General features: G+C 40.1%; 1 pseudogene; it reads left to right on the forward strand.

Annotated features, from left to right (window-relative positions):
- Positions 1–4,001, forward strand: part of LOC103607578 — a 17,543-nt pseudogene extending 13,542 nt beyond the window's left edge.
- Positions 4,002–5,625: the final 1,624 nt, after the last annotated feature.

The raw sequence follows: 5,625 nt of genomic DNA on the forward strand, positions 1-5,625 counted from the left end.
CCCCCTCCCCCCTCTAATTACCCTAGATTTCTTCTCTCCCTTTGAAAGAGTAATGGTTACTCTGTTAATTTGTTGCCTAGATGATCTGTCCAATGCTGAGAGGTGTGATCAGGTCCCCCAATATTATCATGGAGCAGATGCTTCTTCTGTCCTTCTGAAATAGGCTTTGTGGAGAGAGACATCCTCTTCTTTTCTTTGTTTCTGCTGATGACTCTCCTTGTGCTAATGCACTCCAGTGGCTGGCGGGCCATCTGCGTGGTGGTTGTGGTGTCTAGCCACTTTAAGGCAGTCATGGTTATTGTGGTGGCTGTGGTGGGCCACCCACATAGAGGTGAAGTTTTTGGCATGCTCCTTAGCGCTGGTAGTGTGCCTGGTTGTGGGGTGTGTCTGGTCCCTTCTCCATGCCTTGGGTTCCTGGGCGGGCCCTGAGGCACTGGCTCCGTGTGCCTGTGTGGGAGGAGGGTCTGATCCCCTTCTCCACGCCTCAGGTCACTGGGCAGGCCCCGAGGTGCTGGTGCAGTGTACCTGGTTGTGGGATAGTGGTCCGGTCCCCTTCTCCAGGCGCCAGGTCCCTGGGTGGGCCCCAAGGATGCTGGCACGGTGTGCCTGGCTGAGAGAAGGAAGTCTGGTCCCCTTCTCGATGCCCCGGGTCTCTGGGCAGGCCCCAAGGTGCTGGCACAGCCTACCTGGTTTTGAGAGGAGGGTCCAGTCCCCTTCTCCATCAGGTCCCCAGGCGGCCCCAAGGCCCTGGCGCAGTTTGAGTGGAAGTGGGAGTGGAGTCCGGTCCCCAGATCCAAGCCTCCGGTTCCCAGGCAGGCCCCAAGGTGCTGGTGGCGTGCCTGGGCCGGAAATAATTTTTTGTCCTTTGCTTACTTCTAAAACGGGGGAACTTCCTGCAGGAATCAGTACTTGAGCTGTGTGGTTGAGTTAAATTGCTACTTTGCTGCTGTTTCCCTAGGAAAGGCTTTTTGTGCAGCTCAGGGTTTAATGGTTGGTCTTATAGGTACTTCCAGCTGTCCAGAGACCCGGTGGATCTGTGTTCTGTAGAATCTCTGATCTGGGCCTGAGTTTTTTCATCAAACTGCACCCCATGCAATTCTGCATTACTGACCAGTCTCCTCTGAGTGGTCCTGCACTGACTGGGGGTCGGATCCGCTGTCCTTGCTGTGTCCCAGTGTTCTCCCGGTGGGCCTGTCTCCACCACCGCCCATGCTGCAAACACTTCCCACGGGACAGGCCCTGTGCCATCCCTTGTGATGACCCACCAGCCTCTGAGTGGCTCCCCTTTTTCAGTTGTTCTGGCTCCTCACTTCTGCATGGGTCCACAGGAACCCTACTAGTGGTCTTGCTGACCTGGGGGCCACCAAGGCCCTCTTCTCCCCTGCCGCCTCCAAGTAACTCCATCTGAAGGGTACAGCTGTGTAATTCTGCCGGTTCCTGCTCCATGTGCTCAGCAGTTCGAGCCTTAAAGCAGCCGCAGCCCAAAATGCTCAGAGCGGTTCTTTCTTTCTCTCATCGTGGTTTCTCCCACCTTCATGAACTTCATAGGTCTCTCCTCCTCTTCCCCTGAGCTCCAGCAGCCCCGGCTTGGCTGATGTTACATTGTTATAGTTGTAAATTGGTTGATTTGTGGGAGAGAGTGAAGCTGGGAACCGTCTATTCCACCGTCTTGACTGGAACCTCTTAAGTATCTAAATGTATTTTCCCTCTGTATTTTCTAACTGATTATCTCTGGTTTTTAGGAAAGTTACTGATTTGTGTGCACTTATGCTGTGGTCAGACCTTACTTTACTCTTTTATTGATTAAAATAGATATTTATTTGATTACCTTAGATTTGCTAGATAGACAATGAAAATAACTAATTTTGACTCTTCCTTTGCTATACAAGTATTTACATATTTTTTTCTGGTGTTACTATTTTGGCTGTAACCTACAGGATGATCTTAGATAATAGAGAAGAACACAGTTATTCCTGCTTTATTTCTCATCTTGCTGAGACCACCTCTAGTGTTTCACCATCAAGCATGATGTTATCTACTGGAGGCTGAGAAAGTATGCTTCTATTCCTACCTTATGCAAAGAAATGAATTCTGAATTTTATCAGATGCCTTTTGACCATATTCTAAAATGACATGGATTTCCACCATTGACATATTGATGCCATGAATTATAGCAATATGTTTTCTAAACATTTCTTAATTTCCAGAAATAAAGACTACTTGGTCATTGTGTATGATTATTTTAAAATGCTGTACTGCTAAATGCTATTTGATAGAATTTCATTTACAATTTTCCAACTATATTTACAGATGAGATTTTTCTGTGATTTTCTTTTTCCCCTTTTTTTCTATTTTTGTTGTATTGTATTATCAAGCTTATACTAAACTTACAAAGTGAATGAAAAAAATTTAGTGTTTTTGTATCGCCAGAAACAACTTAAATAGACTTAAATAAGATGGGGATTTTGCATTACTTGAAAATCTGAAAAAAATAATTAATATAAATGTTAGAGCCAAGCACTTATTTTAGAAATAATTTCAGACAATACTTTTCATTGTTTCCAGCATTATTGGTCTAGTTATGCTCTTCTATTCTTGTGTCAAATGTAAAAATTCACTTCATTAGAAAATTATCATTTCATCTAATTTTGCAAATTTTAAGCATGCAGTTTTGTACAATATTTTCTTATTGTTTTAATCTCTCCCATACCTTCGTATGAAATTCCTTTTTTATTTATTTTGTGTGTAATATTTATGTTTTAATATCTTTTTTCTTGATTGAACCTTCAAGAGATTTGTCTATTTTATTGTTTATTTTTATTTTTTCAAAGAACCACATTTAAGATTTATTTGTCAATTCCCCTTTTTTCAAAATTCATGAATTTAGTGTTCTACCTTAATTAATGCCTTATTACTGCTTTTCTTGGCCTTGTTTTGTGTTCTTTTCTAGCTTCTTAATTTGTCTACTTGGCTCATTTTTCCCTTATTATGTTTTTCTTGAATAATACTAACTTATGTCTTCCCAGTGTTTTGAAAAGTTTTGATGTTTTTTAAATAGTCGGTAATTCCAGTTTTGTGTCCTCTTTTACCCAAGAGTGATTTAGCAGAGTGGTTTTTAATTTCCAAGTGTGCGGAACAAGTCATATAAAAGTAAGCAAAAACTAATTTATGACTGTTTAGAAGTATTCAAGGGCAGAACTTATGTCCAGGATTAATATATGGAAAAGATATTTAATGTAGCTTGGAAGCACGAAGTAAGCAATGGAATTTAACACTCTTTTCTACTTAACTCATATGCAAGTATTTTTCACTAATCAAGGTTTATGTAATAGAACAGGATTCCGTGTCTGGAAGGGAGATCAATATCTAAAACCTCATCCATTCATTCATTCAAAATTTTCTATACGTGTGTCACTACTGGGTACTTTGGGAACTTGAAAGACGTCAGGGATTCATATCTTGTGTTAAAGTCTGTGTTCTTCTAAGGAAGTTAAGGCATGTGTGTGAAATTAAGACTTGATAAGTAGAAGATAATGAAGTCAATAGATGAAGCAGAAATAAAGTCCAATGGAAACTCAGGGGAGAATAGTGACTGGAATATGGCGTAGGGCTTCTAATACTTTTCTTCTTATTCTCTTGTAAAAAGCCCAAGAGATGCACGTCGAATGCTGTTTATTGACTACATGGATGAAATTGCATCTGAATTAGGAGTCAAACCCAACCTGTTTTCTCTCCTCCTCTGGGATACAGAGCTGGCTAAAGAGATTTTCTATGGGCCCTGTACCCCATATCAGTACCATCTACAGGTGCCAGGGAAACGCATGGGGGCCAGGACAGCCATCCACACTCAAAGAGACCAAATCCTCAAACCCCTGAGAATATTTGTGCTCAAACACACTGGGCCTCCTTCCTCTAGTCTGTTTTGGGTCAAAGGTATCTGTGCTGACTTTTTTCTCTTTGTTACCATGTTAGTTCTCATGAAAGTGATGATATGTTATTAGGCTCATATTGACAGAGATGTTTAAGAAAATAAAAAAGAACAACTCATTTTTATTTGAAGACAATTAATTGGATGGGGAAAAGATTTTAGACTGACTAGCTTACATATGGATATTTAAATGAAAACAAAATTACTCCAGTAATGATTTTCCCGATTATGTTATATGAAGAGAGGTTTAAAAATTCATATTTCATTGCCACTTTATTCCACAAGTAATTTGAAGTGTTTTACAAGTTTATACAAAATGTGACAGTGAACAGTAATTAAAAGTGGGATTCCCCCCAAAAAATCCAAGGGTAGAGGCAAAATTAAACCATGAATAAAGTTCAAAAGTGCGTTATATGATCTTTATCACCCCACAGATGATAAATTTATTGCAAAGGGAAAATGTGTCTTTTCAGAAGGTTAACTTGAAAATTTGCAACTCTTCAGAGGATGCAATAAGAAATCCAACATCAAACCCCTGAGAACACGTGTATCCTCAAACACGTATGTAGTATTGTTGCAAAAATGTTAATCTTGAATGTAATCATGAGGAACAATCAGAAAAACGAAGTGCAAAATTCTCAAGACATCTTGTTTGCACTCTAAAGGAAAGTCAATGTCATAAAAAACGAAAATTAAAAAGGCCAGAGTAAATTTTCTATATTACTGGAGACTAAAGAGACACAATGACCAAGCAATATTTGAACATTGACAGTCTTAGTACAAGCGGAAAAATTTAAGTATGCTCTCTATATTAGAGGATCTTATTGAATTAATATTATCTTGTGTAATAAAAGTATTGTGGTTATGTAGTAAAACGTTCTTATTTTTAGAAGTTGTATGCAGAAATAGAAAGGGTAAAATATCATGATATCTATAATTTATTTGCAGTAGGTGCAGGAAAAAGTGTGTGTGTTTGTGTGTATATAAGAGAGAGATAAAATGCAAGGGTCAAAATATCAATAACTGGTGGTTGTAGGTGAAAGATATAAGTGTTCATTGTACTATTCCTTTGGCTTTTTTGCAAATTTGGGAATTTCCAAAAAAAATTTAGGGAAAAACATATTCTCTACAATGATTTATAAACATGGAACAGGTAGGTCACAAATGTCAGTTTAACTTGTTATTAACCAAACCAAAGAGGAAATTTTAGATAAACAAATAATGGGGCTTATGAGATAAAAACAGACCAATTGCTGAGAATAGCTATGCTAGGAATTAATAAGGCAGGATTTTCTGCAGGGGGTTCTTATAAGTGAGGACATTATATTGTAATAAAAATATCCTTCACGACTTAGCCTAACTGCAACAGAATCTCAATTCTGCAGGAGTCCATTTACTGTGATCTGGTTCCCCATCTTTCACCAAAACTTATTACCATTATCTGTTTTAGAATAGTTGGCCCGGGCCGGCCCGGTGGTGCACTGCTACAGTGCGCCACTTGGGAGTGTGGCAGCGCTCCCGCCGAGGGTTCGGATCCCACATACAGACCAGCGGCTCACTGGCTGAGCGAGGTGCGGGCGCAACACCAAGGGTTGTGATCCCGTTGCCAGTCCCGGTCCAGTACAGGCGCGACACTGAGGGTTGCGATCCATTGCCAGTCACGAAAAAAGACAAAAAGGAAAAAAAAAAAAAAAAGA

This window comes from Galeopterus variegatus, unplaced genomic scaffold (assembly GCF_000696425.1).
Source record: "Galeopterus variegatus unplaced genomic scaffold, G_variegatus-3.0.2 Scaffold7558, whole genome shotgun sequence".
NCBI lineage: Eukaryota > Metazoa > Chordata > Mammalia > Dermoptera > Cynocephalidae > Galeopterus > Galeopterus variegatus.